Raw genomic sequence first — 17,452 nt, forward strand, 5'->3', positions numbered from 1 at the left:
CCTTTATAACTTTATAATGGCAGTTCAAATCCAGTTTGCAGACAGCTTCTTTGAGCTTTCCAATATTGCTTGAACAAAAATAAACTGACAGTTAATTTCAATAATTTATGTTCTTTATTGCAGATTATAAAAAACACAAAATGTAATTGTGTAAACTATAAATTGCAAAAGAATACTAAAATGTAAATCTATTTTTGACAAAATAAATATTTAGAGCACACATGAAATTGGCTTAAATGTGTTCAATTCTAACCTCTCACAATCCAAGCCCATTTGAATGATATCAAAATTATCATGTTGAAACTATAAACTCAATCAGAAAACATAATAAGGATGTCTATATTTACATCAGATGTGTGTTTGTTTGCATATGTTCATACACAGGTATGCATTTCTCCATACTTTCTCTGATCTCTTGGTAACAATGTTGTCTAATGGATTTCCATAACAACAATTTCAAGAAACAAATAATATGGGTCCAAAAATAGGTCACCCAATACAACCCAAGTCTTTATTTACTGCCATTGGCCATCAATTGAATACACGAACACAACGGGCAGTATAAATAAAAGCCAACTTTTGTGTCGCGCCTGGTCTAGGATGAGGGCGCAGTCATTTGGCCTTAATTCCCTCTGTCAGGCTGTAATCAGGTCTGTTTCACATAACGGCCCATTAGTTTAAAGAGCAGATCTGCTTCATTCACCACCAAGGATGAACAGAGGAGAGAGAAAGAGAGAGAGAGAGAGAGAGAGAGAGAGAGAGAGAGAGAGAGAGAGAGAGAAAGAAAGAAAGAAAGAAAGAAAGAAAGAAAGAAAGAAAGAAAGAAAGAAAGAAAGAAAGAAAGAAAGAAAGAAAGAAAGAGAGAGACTACGGGAGGGAGTCGACATGACGAAGGGAAAGATGGACCCGACGCGTTGTCATGTCAGGATGCCGGCCGGTCTAAGTTAAGGGCATAGACAGGAACAGAGAGAGCGAGAGAAAGAGACAGGGAGAGAGACACAGAGAAAGACAGGGAGGGAGGGAGGGAGGGAGGGAGGGAGGGAGGGAGGGAGGGAGGGAGGGAGGGAGGGAGGGAGGGAGGGAGGGAGGGAGGGAGGGAGGGAGGGAGGGAGGGAGGGAGGGAGGGAAACAGCAGCACCCATCAGATCCATGAGAGGACAGACTATGACAGGTCAGAGTGTGCCCTGGAGATGGTTCCATTTTAGCTCCATTCAAATCTGTAATCACCACACTCTACATGAACTCGCTCTTCTTTAGAAAAAAAAAAGATGACGAAGAAAAGGAACAAAAAAATCGCCAAAGAAGAAAGCAGTACGTCTGCCCTTAAATGGCATCATCTTGTTGTCTGATCTCCCCCCATGGACGACCTCTGTTTGTGTTCCTCCTCGCCCCCCCACAGGCTAGCGGGGGCATTCTTCCCTCCACCAGATGAAATGTGATGTTTGTGTACTCAACAAGAGGAGCCAGAGCCAGGAGACAAGTGTTGACAAGAAGAAAACGTCACCCTTTGCCCTGGTCAGGCTCACTAAAATATCAGTTCTCCTCCCCTCACATCTCATTAAAAATCACACAATCCCAAGTACACACATGTGGGGGCCGACGTCGTCATTAGTAACCGCACCGCTGCCAAGGTAACGGCACAATCCAATATCGCAGTTTCAAGAAGAAGCAAAGGCAATTGTGTCAACTGAGGAAAATAACTTTGTAGAAGGCTGAGTTTCTGCGGCCACTGTTGCGGGCTCTGAGAAGAGAGGGAGGAGAGGAGGAGAGAGAGGATACAGAGAGGATCGAGCGAGTAGCACTTCTCTCCTTAATAGCTACAGACACAGGCAGCATTTGCTTTCATCTCTCAAGGGGAGCACTGACAGAAACAATTCTCGTATCCCATGCCACCCCACCCTCCCCCTCCATATCTGCCGATGTTTATGTGCATGTACGTTCCTTCTTGTAAACAATTTGTTTGGTTTGTCACACACACACACCAAATTGAGGACTGGCCTGGAAAGGAATCAACAACTACAAGGTAGTTTTACTTACAAAAGTTTATAAAGAAAATAAATGCTTGGTCAGACTTTTCAGTCAGACGATTTCTTCTTTATTTGTCACCGTTGGAAGGGTAACCCCGAGAAGAGTTAAGAGCGAACTGAGCTGTTTCAGCACGATGGTATCAAGTGGAGGATGCGATGTGTGATCGTAGTGTTGTGATGGAGGGTTAGTGCAGCTCTAGCTTTGTGTGTTAAACATACCAGTTAGCAAACCGGATATAGGGCCAAGGTTTATGTCCTCGTGAGATTAAAGGTCTGGTCTAATTTTAATTCTGGTCAGATTTTGTGTTAATGACTTTAGAAATAATTAAATTTTCCTTCCAAAATTGGGTGCAACTAACTACTGGCTGCAAATCAAATATTTTACACCTACTCTGTTTGTGATGGTCTTCTTGGTAATATGGAGTTTAGATAGAACAACAGCGACTAATGAATTGATATGTGATCTTTAGCATATTTCCCAGACAACCATTTCTTTGTTGTCGTAAGACTTAATATTAGGACAAGAAAAAAATGATTACCACACACGTGTAATCATTCCTGCATTCCACACATTTCCTACTGTCTTTGGCTGTTCTCATCTTATCTCTCATGGGCTTCCCAGACCATAACAGCTATTCCGATGACAGTACTTTGTTTTTAGTTTTTTTTTAACACTGTCTCTGGGGCAAATAGTATTTTCTGGAAGTTTTACCCCCACCTCCCTTCCAAACCCATCCCCAGGGCCCTTCTTAAACCCCCCAACCTCCACCCCCCGTCTCCTTCCCTCGTGCCTCCACCACCCTGTCAGCCTCATTCAGCACAGGCCCCTCCGTCCTGCGACATGGCATTTGCACCGCTGAGGAGAATGTGAGCTAATGAAAGTGTAAAGCCTGTGTTCACCAGAGTATAAAATTCACATTTGGCCGTGGCAGGCTGTGCAATCTGATATTATGAGTCCACCACGGAGAGAGACAGAGAGACAGAGAGACAGAGAGAGAGAGAGAGAGAGAGAGAGAGAGGGGGCTCGAAATAGCACTAAAAAAAAATTAGACGGTGAGACAGAGCAAAACGGAGCGCGAAAGAGGGAGAGAAACTGTATGCAAGACATATGGAAGCCCGCTGTCTTGGTTAGTTTGCGCAACTACTAATTTAAAAATGGATTATCACGATTGTTATGGCTTGTACAGTTTACACTGTAGACACTGAGCATAATGGCCGAAAGGACCTGACATGACCAGACAGGGTTTCGGGGGGAAATTTTTCATGCGCCCAAAAAGGAACTATTGTAGAAATACATCCCCGCCGTCATCCCACAGTCACTCACAGGAAGAAAGCAGTATTGGACACACAAGGTATTGTAAGCCGCCATCTTGTTTCTTGTGTGGATAAAAGCAACCATTCGACCGTGTCAAATGGAGGCTCACGTCGACAGAAAATCAGGTCAGAAGCAGAGTAGATGCGTGATGCAAACGTTCCCTGAAAAAAACCCCCGCAGTTTGGCTGTCTGGAGCTTCCTGTTGCGGTTCAGATGGAGGGGCTTCAAATGGGGACTGAAAACCATCCACTCTTAAAATATCCCCCAAAATCCTAGCCTCACAGTTGTATGTGAAAATCGTGAATTCTCTGTCGCACAACTAATTACAGTCGTTAATTACTGTGTCGAGTACTAAAGTGTAGATTTTTTTTCTGTGAAACAGGATGACACTCATCTCCTAAATCTGCATTACGTCATCCACTGTTTTGTTCAGCCATCAGATTTTCCACACAATTTCGGAATGTTCTTAAAAAGAAGATGAAAAGAACCGCCTTAAAAAAACAAAAACAAAACAAAAACAGGAAGAGACAACAATCAAATGATCACAAAAGAACAAGTGCTCTCAGCCCTTTACTAGAACAACACAAACCCTTTTTTAAAAAGTTCAAAAGTTCACTCCCATTATGACTGGTTGACCTGTATTCTCCAGCAAAACTTGGGAATCCATCTTGCTTCGCCCTCAGTGTGGTTAGTGCTGTGACCCCGCTATCCTCACCCTGACATGCCTACAGTCCACCCAAGGCTGTTTAATTATGCGGTTACATTTAATTACCATTGCGGAAGCCATTTAGATCATTTTTATTGTGTTTTACTATTATTCAATTTGTCATCATATTTCATTATGATCAAATTATTACTTATTATTACTATTATTATAATTATTAGTAGTCATTGTAATACCTGTATTATTAGCAGTATATATACCGTATTTTTTTAAATAATCAGTTTTATTCAAACTAATATATTTAATCGTTATTTTAATAACTATTAAAACAAGAATAGCATGTACATGTTAACATATACAATATCACTCAACCCTTACAGTTTATTTTATCTTCTCCAAAGTACAGGAACATACACTGTACAGTATAGAAACATCATTTAGGAGAAAAACACTATTCTATTGGTTTCCTGACTCTCTGTGATTCATCCCTAATCATCAGTCTGGAGAGCAAACTCCTGGAAAAAACAAGACTGATAAAACACGGGGTCAAAGGTGAAATCCTGAGTAGCCAGTGGTTTGCTACAGAAAGGGATCCTAGCCTAGGTGAACCGGAGGGCCAGCATAAGAGTCAACGCAGCAATTATCATCAGTGGAGACCATCAATTACAGCCATACCTATGTGATTGCGGCCTATCCCATTTCACCCGGGGCGGCTTCTCACAGCTGGAAAATAGTAGACCCACTGTTCATATCAGATACACACGTTTGCCCGCACACATAACCATGCGCGTATACACTCAGCCTTACGTGCTGTACATACACGACAGTGCGGGTCGAAAGGAAACGCTGTTTCATCAAGCTCAATCAAGCTGTATGTAGGTCAGCATGTGCCTGCGTTAGTAAAATGGCCGTTCGGCTATGGGCCATAATTACTTGAGTTTGTGATGCCGCTCTCTCTCTCTCTCTCTCTCTCTCTCTCTCTCTCTCTCTCTCTCTCTCTCTCTTTCTCAACCGCCCATCTCTTGACTGAGTACTGTGTCTGTCTGAATCTCCAGAGAGGCCAGGCCTTTACGTAACGGTGTGAGGAACGGAGGGTAGAGCCTGTACCTCAGGTGGGTCTAACCTGCCAGGGAAGGACGGCTCTGGCCCTCATCAGACTCAGACTTACGTGAGTCCTGTAAATACAGGTTAGATCGATGTGACAGGTTTGCCATTAGGGTATGTAAAGGGGCTAGATTAGGAGTCCTTTTCTGCCGTTAAAATATATAACGTAAGTTTAACGTCCATTTAATTGATGTCCTACTCATCCTTGCTACAGTGTTGGTATGTTTAATTTGGACACCATTTTATTTAAATTGTGTATTTAATATTGTAAAAATACACATTTCATTGATTGATAGTATAACATGTAAATTTGAATAATGTTAACTAAATAAAAGGTGCCACAAGTGTAATAAACTCTAATAAGTCAGAAATGTCCGCAGAATCCTCACAAATTGCATCAATTACATGATAAATAATGATGTTTAAAAGCAAGAAAACAACAACTAATATCTAATAAATTGTTACATGTTATCTATGATGATATGACATTTATCACTAAACACAATAGACAAGCTAAATAAAATGATGTATACATTTTACAAATATAAATATGTTGTTATGTGTAATTAGATTAGATCAGTATTTAGAAATGTAGGAATCAGAAAATACAATTTTCTTATTATTATTCAGAACCTATTAAAAAATAATAAAATATGTTTCAATTAAAATAAAATAAAAATGTATAGTACAATAATGTATAATATAATAATAAATATGATTTTAACTGAAACACATTTTTATTATTTTTTTAATGACAAATGTTGTGTTTTGCAAAGTTTGCTGGTTCAGTATTTGAGGAAAATGTTTTCACGTTTCTATAGAATACTGGAATACAATAAGGCACATTTCATATTTTTGGGGGGGCTTTTTGGGGGAGAGAAGCTTCAATATATGCAAATAGTTCCCTCTTTTACAGCAGTCAATCTGCACTTAAAATCCAATCAGAATGATTGAGTGATTTCACCTGGCTAGAATTAGTTCGCACTTTCCCCTGTGCCGATGATATGACTTACTGAAATTATTTTAGCAGTCACATAAAATGTATTAGCACAAAATGTATGTCCCAATACTTTTGGCAACGGCTGTACTTTCTATGTACCATAAACATATTGCTTTAAGCAGTAGAAATTGTTACTTGTTGCATAAAATATTTTATTTATGACATAGTCGGAAATACTTCCACCTAAAATTTAATTAACAAATAAACAGTACACAATTACTATTTGTAATGCAAAATCTAACATATTTAAAATAGTGCTACTTTGTCACTATGAAAATTAGTATAATACTGTGAACACGTACCATATCTTTGCATTATTGTTGTTGATCGATTTTCAATCCAACCCTCCTGTTGTGGTCCGCTTGAATCTGACTGATGTAACGGTTTTGTCATAAAAATTATAATTGTTAATTGAATATGATAGTCATAAATGTCCGTGACTCTGTCCACACAGTGATCCGAACACACAAAATACATATTTAAAGAAGTTCATTCAATTATATTTGTTTTATTTAACTTTTGTACACCTGTAGTGTTTGTGGTCAAAACATTATTTCCGGTCTTTAGAAGTTACGGGATGACTCTTTACAATTACAGTATAAAATGTAGTTTAGGCCTATGCTCACTTTTCCAATGGACACGCTTACTATCTCAGACCTCCACATACATATTGCATATTCAAAAATATAATATTATAGTATTTGTTGTTGTCAAAATATTACATGTCATGCTTTTTTTTACTGATTTAACTACTTGTACTCGCTATAAATTATATTATTGTTGCTTGCTTTCCTAGAGGTACACTCTTGCACTTTTGAGGTTCATGTTGTTTCATTTGTAATTTGTTTGACTACATGCTCTTATGTTTCTGCTTATTAGCACTTATTTGCTTTTCACAATATGTGCTTCATGTTTTGGCTACCCGCAATGTTTTGGGGGCTATCTTGTTGTTTAGGATCATTGACCTACGCACTTTTGTAAAGCTCTCTCATGGAAGTCGCTTGGGATAAAAGCGTCTGCTAAATGAATAAATGTAAATGTACATGTAGTTATATGAGCTCAGGTCAATGAGGCCTTCAGTACATGTATAAGAAAGATAAGTTCAAAACTTGTAATGTTCACAAGAACTTAAGTGGATAAACGATCTGACACAACATAAAGTTATAATCTGAGTATTTTTGTGGATATATAATCAGCGATAATGGCATGGTAATTCTGGACACAGAATTAATTTACATAATATGAACACTACAGGAGTTTAATGTGCATAATATTTAAGGTTGAGAGCCATCCTTATTCTTGCATGCCAACAATCGCATCATTACTGCTTTTAATAAATCAACAGGCAGAAACCGACTCCAAACATTTTTATGTATCCAACAAAAAAAATATGTGCATTGTGAATAATGTATTACTGTATAACCATTGAACTTTCTTGAGAGTAAACACAACTGATTGCCAAAATCTTTGCTCTGGTCATACTGTACACAATACATACATATGTTATGGATATAAAGTCATATTACTTAACTTGTTTACTAGAATGAGTGTAAGCTCGGAACTTCATATCGAGTCATTTTCATCTGTCCTTGGTTTTAGTCTCTATCACACAAAAGATTTGTAAAGGCTGCAAATATAGATACTGTACATAAAAATATATTTTATGAACTCCAATGACTTGAATTTGTTTCTTTTTTTTACTTGAAGCACCATGGTAGTTACAGAAAGATATGGCAAAGTTAACAAATAGTCAGAAAAAAGCTTTTCAGAATGAATGCTTTGCACTTGCATCTACAAGCATAAAACTTTCATATTTTTCAAGGTGAGAGCAAACATTTTTGAAATGGAAAAAAGCACAGAAACATTATTTTTTTCTGCTTTCCTACTTTTAGTGTCTGTGTTCTCTCTGTGTATGCCCTTCGGCGAATGAGTGGAAGAGAGTGGTTGGTCACGGTGAGGTCAATCTACATCTCAGCCATTGAAGGTGAAGTTTGTGTTTGACATGACCACAGGGAAACAGCAACATTCTCTCACAGACGTAAATGCACATACAAATCAAATACACCTCTTAATGTGTTTTCCTGTGACTTCTGTCAAAGAGGGTACAAGTGCCTCAAAGTGGCCTGTTGATCCGTGGGTAGGATGTACTCTTACGACGTACACTGCTGTCAGTGTAGGAAGTTAACTCGTCAGATATCTCAGAGAAGTCACGTTGTCCTTTCCCCTTCACGTTTACATAAGACCACACTTCTGCCTGTGCAGTAGAATTGTATTTCATCTGACACATTGCCCCAGCAGTGATTTTATGGTCCGGCTCATCGGAGGGAAGTTCACAGTCCCTGCCAATGACAGCCCTGGGCTAGCACCTCGTGGAGGAGGAAAAGATCAACAGGTGTGACCGGCCACCTTTTCTCTCCTTCGCTGTCCCTCACTCCTCTCGTTCGGTAGAGTATATAATAAATAATGAGAAATCACAGGTAATAAAACGATGCAATTCAAGATGCCTGTTTTGATAAAAGGCAAAGTTTTGCTTGAGACGTTATGTAATTTCCAGGTGTTGATATGTAGAACAAAGTTAATTTATTAAGGGGGAAAACACAAGTCTGTCACATTCAATGTCTGTCTCATGGAGTTGCCTTTCATTTGCATTAGTCACTCATAACTGGGGAATATCTTGCAATGATAACTGCATCGTGCTGTGAAACTGTCTTCCTGTCACGGCCTAGCTTCCCTACAACACTTTCCAAATAACATACAGTGTGCCACAAACAGCAGGGCTAAATGATTTAGCCTTACTATTTTACAGGATATGCAGAGCAATAGGCATGAATCATTCCGGCCAATCTCTGCAACCAACAAACACTTATTGAAAAAATAAATAAAACTGCACGCCTGTTCTGAGTGAGCCTGTATGGAAGTTCAGCGAGGGGAGTTTGGCAAGCTGAGTTTGTACGGTAGACGGCACACTCGCTCCACATTAGATCAGTAACGGCCTAATGACTGCTCTCAGATGTGACACAGCCACGGCACTGCCTGGGATGTGCAGACAAGCTGACCGAGCACTCACCTCTCTCCAAACACTTTATTTATTTATTTCCGTCTAAAGCTTAAAGCACTTTTGCGGAGCTGTAACCTACATAACAGCTTGGCTCTCCGCAAACTCTGCACCCTGCTCCCCGGTTACAGATATGATGAGGGCGCTTTGGAGGAAGACAATGGCCGTTCAATGACACCCGGCACCCAAGATCGTTATTGAAATATCAAGCAGCCCTTTGATTGAGCTGTATTTAGTTTAACCACTGAAGCACGCTACGTCATATTGAACAACAGGACTGGATAATCAAAACGGAGTTGTTTCAATATCACAGGCATGTTATCCCAGTGACAGTTGGGGTTGTAATTTTCTGGGGATGTTAGTATTAATTTGGTCATTTATGTTGAAAAGGATCTTTTTGTGTTTTGATCATAAATGTTTCTGTCATCCCTAGCGTCCATGTTCAGCTTATGTAGACGTCCTCTTCTGTTGGCGAATCCATTCAATCAAGCACTGTTTTTCATCGCAAAAACACACACACACACACAAACACTCACACACACACACCACACTAACGCATGATCATATACACGATGATCCACATTATGAATGGGACCTGAGAGATTTCGACACCTCAGCCTCAGCACACACACAGGTCCCTTTGGCATTCCATTACTCAGATGTGACCTGAATAAGCATCCCTCCTCCCTCAGTATTCAAAGAGAAGAACTCTGCAACATTAGCAGGGGTGAAAGGTTCACCGCGGGCCCAGGCAGAGGGCTTTAGAGGCAGGGCCGCGTCATCTGAGGTATTACTGCACTAATGCTCTCAGAGGACAGGAGGAAGTCGCCGAGGCCATCCTGCTTCACACGGCACGCGGCTCTCCTCGTCCAATCTGTGGATGTGGCTGTCGCGACACGTATGCGAGGTTGCCAGTTTGACTGGTTACAATACAGTCCCAGTGGATGGAAGTGTTCGATGCCGAGTGGGTTCACGCATGTATGTGGGGACCCAGTGTGCCTATGCCTGGCTTTATAAGCGTTCATAGAAAGACTTTCACAAAGCTGTGGGGGGAACTCAGGACATAGGGGGTGCCCTGTTGATGGCAGTAGTTCCCCAGTCTACTACCACATGCGAAAGGAGGACACATACAGATTACTGAGGATGTCTGGTATTGCAACTAGGTTAGTGCTTGTGGTACATAACTAGTACGTAACCTGTGTGGCATTGTAATAAAGGGATCAGCATGGTAAAACAAGTATATTGCAGTGAATACTGCTTACTACAAGACCATTCACTATTGCTATTTTGAATGAAGTGTATTTACTTAGTACACATTTTGGTGTAATTTATAGATGCAAAAAGTTGTAAGTAATTAAACTATTGAATATGGAGAAAATAAAATTATAATAAATGATGTTCTGTCCTTTTGTTATTGTAGAATGAAGTCCGAATGAATGAATGTTGAAAAAACAAAAAAATCTGTCACGTCGAAACTATTCATTCAACAGCGCCCGTCATCCGCACACGATTTTTTAAGGCCACAGTGACCGCGTTTAAGAGTTCAAACCGAAAGTGGAGCACGTCTGCTTCAAAATGGAAGCGTCATCCCCACTCGCCATCGCCGTCCCCACCGCCATCGTCGCCACCATCATGAACTCCTGATGAACTCTTGGTAACTGTGGGAGCCAGGCAGATCAAGCCGTCCCATTGGCTGAGGACAGGGTTCTATGGGAGATTAATGTACCCAAATTTCAGTTGACCCGCTTAATAATGCCTGCCCCCCATGTAAGAAAATAACTTAATCGCTCTATGAGATTTTAAAAATCTCATATTATTTGGTGTTTCTTGTAATCAAAGTTTTGAAAAATAACTTTAAAAATGACATCTCAACATGCGTCTCAAAAGGGTTGAATGTGAATGTTGAACGCTGAAAGTTGTGTAAATTATACGTAATTATGCAGTTTGACTCATGTGGAGGTCTGGGACGACAGCCAAAGTATGGAAATGTGAGAAAGGGAATGAAAAACAAATACAATCACCGGTTTTCTCGTCTCGTACCATATTTTCTACATAAACTGCTACTGTATAAATTGTTTTCCTGCTCAATTTTAAAGATTATATTTATATAAGTTTATTACATTATAAGTTAATTAATGTATTTTTTTCTAAAATAATACTGTATAACAGTATGTTGTACATTTTTATTGACAGTAATAAAGTACAGATGGATGAAAAAAAACACAAAATCCTAAAGTATTCCTTTTAAAGATGCGTCAACTACAGAGCCAATACTTATTTTTCTTTCACATAAATTACATTATAGTAAAAAGACAAATATTCATTTGCCACCATCAGGTATTGTACACATCGCTTTATACAAATACACACCTTTTTATCAGAAAAATACAATAAAGATCCCAACCTTAATAATCCTATATATATATTTGTCACAGAATTATTTTTTATGTGCAGTTATATTATTTCTTAAAATAGATGTATGTCAACCTGTTATCAGAATTTGAGTTAATATTTTCCTTATAACTAATATTACTGATTTTAAACTCAGTTTTGAGTATTATTAGTATAATGTTATATTGCTTTATAATGTAAATGTTATATACTTTGCCCCCCAAAGTATCTGAATCTTGTAGTCCCTAAACTGCATTTACAATTGAGATCAGAGATTTACCCTATCTCTGCTCAGCATGTCCTTACATTCCCCTCTTTTTTAATATTTGTTATAAAGCGTACAAAAAAAAAATCCTATTAAAAAAAATGTCTTGACCCCCGGTCAAATGAATAGATTTGTCTGGGTTCATGGAGAGGTGAGTGATGATGGTGATGAGGGGAGGGAGGTGTTGTGGGTCCAGACTGTGGGCATGGACCGTTCTCTTCGCCTGCCATCCTGCCCCGTTCCTGAACTCCAGACGTGTTTGTCCCAAGGCTTTTTATCTCACCCCCAAACTGTCACATGCTTCTCAGTTGCCAGTCCCACCAAGCATTCACCACGCCAACCCTCACGTCTCCTCACAACAATGTTTGAATAAACCGTACAAAGGAAATATACTTTTGTTTCTCATTCGTCTGCAGTCTTGCCTTCCGTCAAGAACATTTTGACCTGTGACCAATTTCAATGTCTAAAGAGGTGCTGTGCCTTTTTATAACTGTGAAAGTCATGTTGTTTTTCTGTGCTGGCTGGCGTTGGGACCTGTGTGGTAGTCTGTTTCCAGAGAGACTCGTCAGCCGAGGGAGGGTGTACTGTCTGCCTCAACCAGGCGTGTTGGTGGCGCACTAACCCCGCATTCAGATTATCTGATTGGGCCTTTTAGATCTGTTTCTCTTGAGCTGGATTTAGCACAGGGCAACAGCTGGTGAGACTTTAATGGGAGGGAGAGGGTGCGGGGGGACCTAAGCGATGAAGAGGGGGGTGGGGGGCTGGGGGGGACTGGCGGTTAAGAGCTGAGTTTGCCCCCATGCTTTTCCTCCCCAGAGTTAATCCTGGCACCCTGACTCTAGCATGGAGTCTCGGGCCACTGTTATGGTCTACGACGGGGATTGGGAACATGAAATTACAGGACAGTAGCAGGATAATGTGCCCACCACTAATCATACTTCGCTGTCAATCTGGATTATCCCTAACGTGTTTAAATGTTGTTGTTTTTTTTACGAGGGAAAAGTTCAACAAATCACTTCTCAAAAATATTTGATTTCTTGGGAAATATGTACAATGATGGCCCAATGTTCTCAGTGGAACATCGGATTGGCAAAATACACTGAAGAGCTTTTGTTTTTTTCTATCTAGGTACACATCAAAATACATATATTTTTACAACCTTATCAAGGGATGTAAGGGTCTGATAGATTTATGGAAGTCAGAATTTAGAATTCAAATATAAATCCATTCTGTGTCCACACAGCATTCACACATTAGTTACATCATTTAATTCCTGCTGAGAATAAAATTAATCTCAAGGAGTCCTGAGTTTGACCCCAGCAAAGTGCAGAGTTTCCCGTAGAAAACGTGTCAGTTGAGGTGGTAGGGTGGGGTTTGGCATCAGACTGGGGGGGACGAGGGGACGAGTACTTTTTGCGATAGACTAATGCAGGGCAGAAAGGGAGACTGGCGTTTTGGAATGGAAGGGAGAAAACAGGACAGAGTAACACGGCGAATAAATATATATTTTTATGACGTAGTTAAGGCGGCAGGCGTGTGTTGTTTAGGCGGCTGCCTTAAATGAAAAGTGCTGAAAAGCGAATCACCTTATCTATACTGTAAATATGGTCCACCGAACTTTATCTTTTACAGTAAGAACAACTTTTAAGGGCTGTCAAGCCTGTTTCAGTTTCTGTCAGAAGCAAATCCAAAAAAAAAATATATTGGCTAAGACAACTCATGTTTTATGGATTAGAGGCTCAAGTAGTTGCCCTCTGCAGTTATCTAATCTGGCTAATCATATCTCCCATAATCATGTTACTGCTACTTTAGTTCCTCTTCTAAATTAAAGTTAGGTGTGTGTGTGTCCAAATGTACTGCAGTTTGGTTTTACGTGGGTCAATACTAACATGTGTTTGATACCATATGTGACAAGTAAATATGGGAAAGAAAAAGAAAGAAAAAACATTTGTACCTGTACATTTGTACCTGTACATTTGTACCTGTACATTTGTACCTGTACATTTGTACCTGTATTGAAAGTCAAAATGTACAAGCTGATATAAGAAATCTGTCCTCAGAGCTGATATGAAACATATTAATATTTCAGCAGCTACTCTGGAGGATTGTAGAGGCCATTGAGGCCCAGTCACACTGTGCACAGTGCAGACACTGCAAGCTGTACTTTTATATCCATGTCCATTTGTCAAATAAAAATATAACATTTACAGAGTGGTTGACCTCTTCATCAATTTTCTGATGGAGCAATAAGCTTGAAAAAAAAAATGTATTTTTCAACCTGACTTGAATGCTTTTGCATTAATGCTAATTTGCTCAGGTTTATAAAAACAGTGACCTGAGAATCCCAAATCCATTATTTGTCTTGTTACTATTTTTCTCAATATCAATAATGGAGCACTCAAATGCATCATCTGTTTTATTTATTTCTATGATTGTATTTTTAGCATGCTTTTATTTCCTCGTATTATTTACTCCATAGCAAACAAGTACTGTTGGTTGCTTTCAGACTAAGAGTTTTAAGACACAAAATGGTCGGAGTTCAACTATATATACTGACAACTCATGTGAGCATAGTTTTCACCACTGGCAAAAGCATTTACAAGAAAAAAAATGTTTTTCCATCTGTACTTCATTCCAGTTCTTTGATTCTGTCAACTGGATCCAGAGCTGGGTGCCTCACAAAAGGTTGCATATAAATACTTCATAAAAACCTTGCTCTTGCATGCATTTTTTTTAAAGTTTGGTAAGGACGAAAAAAGGATTCATGTTTTAAAACGTCTCTTGTAAACAGTGAACACTACAGCACACTACAGTAGTGTTTTGTAAGACACTAGACGTTCAACCTAATTGTAAAAATAAAATATGGTTTTGAAAGCCTTCAAGTATATTTCGCAACACCCCCACAAGATCTGAGAATAGGAATTCTATGCCATTCTATCCTGAAGCTTGGGTAACCAAGGTGACCAGGCCACGTCCTTCTCCATGAGTATTGATAAGGGAACAATTACAGTACACAACAGTGGCAGTTCAAGTGGCAGGGCCCAGTCAGTAGCATGAGTATCCATTCGATGGTTCGTACAGATACGTGCTGTAATGCCACACGTCTGACCAGCAGGGGCAGTGTTGTCAGTGAATACTGAGCACGGAAAGAGGACGAGAGGATTTTAGAGAAGATCCATGGATCTAGTGTTGGGAACGACGAGTCCTACGAACAAAAGCTAACTCACACGTTCATGTAGGTGTATGCACACAAACATACACACATATTCACACATACACACATATTCACACACACACACATTAAAAGAAGCTTTCGTTTGAAACTTTGTCTAAAGGTCAGACCTCGTTCTCTGTTCCCAGTGCAGAGGGGCCCTCATTCTGTGTTCCACTTTGAAAAAGCATCACTCAGTCTTAACATGAGAGAGGGAAGTTACACTCTCTTGGACCGTGGTGCCTTATTCTCTCTCTCTCTCTATCTCTGTCTCTCTCTCTCTGTCTGTTTCTCTCTCTCACTTCAGGCTTATAATACCACCTCAATGTCTCAGTGGGGAGGTGGCACCGCACAAATGTAAACACACAGGTCGCCTTCGTTCTGCTACCCCACGGGTGCCGCCGCCGTTTGGGCTCCCGGGCACCCCCACCCTGTCACCCCTCTGCTCCTCACAATATAACTAAAGACAATTTCACACAGGGCAGGATGAAAAAGGTGAGTTGTGTCATCCCAGACAGACTTAATGAAAGAGAGAGAGAAAAAGAGAGAGAGAGAAAGAGAGTGAGGGGGGCTAGAGGAAAAGCAAGAGAGCGGATTTTAAGCGGATTCCTGGATGTCTGGCAGATGTCACCGAAATGGCAGCGCGGCTATAAGTCAGGCGTTTGGAATGGCCGCCCGATGAATGGGGTCCTGTTTGAGCGGTCCTGTGAGAGTGGGCAGCGAGGCCAGCAGGCCAGGGTGTGTGGCTCCTGGGTGCCCTAATCCCAGACACTCAGGAAGAGAAAGGCCGGTGGAATTGCATTTTTCACAGATGTTTCTATGGTGGTGAGAACCTGCTGTTTAGTTCTCTTTTGTGCTCTGACTCGGGCGCTATAAATTCAAGTGGCTGCAGTCTTTGTGATTCAGTCAAAGCTTTACTCTATTATTGTTTAGTGTGCTGTGTTATTGTTGTAATTTAGACAACATATCTTTAACTGTTAGGCATGCTGTAGCATATAACTGTCACACATTCTTGAAATTGGCTAATTAATTTAACAATCTCGTTTGTGATAACTGTCTGGAACTGTTTATGTGGGGGATCGTTATTCTATACTCTATTCTATGTGTTGTGACAAAGAAATGCAGCTTGTTGTTTGGAATCAGATCCGATGATGAGTTGGTCCATGAAACATGGCTTATCATCTGAATACTCCTGACAAAGTGACTCAAGCCATGCTTTTAAGTTAACAAATGTGAAGACAACCACTTAACATACAAATTGGTTGAACAAGAAACGTAATGTCCTAAATTAGCGAATTCATACAAATAAGATGCATTTTATGTGGAAAACAATTAGTCGTGTTTATTCAGTAAATAATTGTCAATTTAATTTATTAATGTAAGTATCACATATTTGGTATGTTAATGCAGAAAGGCCCAAGATGCTTGACGGCAGATGCATTCATCATTCTTTTATTTATTTAGATGTTTTCTCCCAAATGGCCTCTAATGGTCTTGTGCTTGACTTTGATGGCCCATGTGTGAGTGCTAGACAGAGCTGTCTCTGTCTGCCACAATCTCACACACACACACACACACACACTCACACACACTCACACACACACACACACACACACACACTCACACACTCACACACTCACACACACTCACGCTCACACACACACACACACACACACACAGTGTCCCTTGACAGCAGAGGAGACCTACTGTAGTCCTCCGCAGACAGAGAGCAACAAAGGCAGAAGGAGATGTCTTCTGGCAGAGGACCCAAGGTGTGGGAGATCGAACAGAGCTTACATCTGAATAATACTGATCAAAAACATCAGTGATGTCAGAGATATTATATAGGGAGAAGAAGACATCAGTTAGAGAGTTGAACAATGTGAAGCTGAAGACCATGTGTTCGTCTCAGGGGTGAATGATAATAATAACAATTTTTCATCCCTCTGGAAATGATTGGAATTAGATTAGAAATTAGAAAACTGTTTAGTTGAAAAGTTTTTTTCATATTTATGTAATGTATAACCTTATTTTAGCTATAATTCTTCAGGGGCTTCTATTGAGTGCATGTGTTTTTTGGACATTAATCTTTAGAATCTTACTCTCTAGAGTAGTCTGTCATCATGAATACAAGTCCCCATGATCATATGAGATATTGAGACTACTTTATGTGTACACACTTTATTTTTGTTTGTCCGTGTCTGCAGGCGAAGGCGGCGGTGCGGTGGGCCTGCGATGGCGTTTGAAGAGCTCCCTCTTTCACGAACGTCCAGGCAGCTTGTTCCTCAACCCTGTTCCCCCTCCCGCCCAACGTCCTTTCCATCCGCCCGCACCAGGCATGTCTCTCACCGGCCCTTTAAGAGATCGCATCGCTCGGCTTCAGAGATGTTTCTACTTTTGAGAACATGGTTCGTTCTCCC

This window comes from Hypomesus nipponensis, chromosome 23 (assembly GCF_054491055.1).
Source record: "Hypomesus nipponensis isolate SF chromosome 23, ASM5449105v1, whole genome shotgun sequence".
Classification (NCBI taxonomy): Eukaryota; Metazoa; Chordata; class Actinopteri; order Osmeriformes; family Osmeridae; genus Hypomesus; species Hypomesus nipponensis.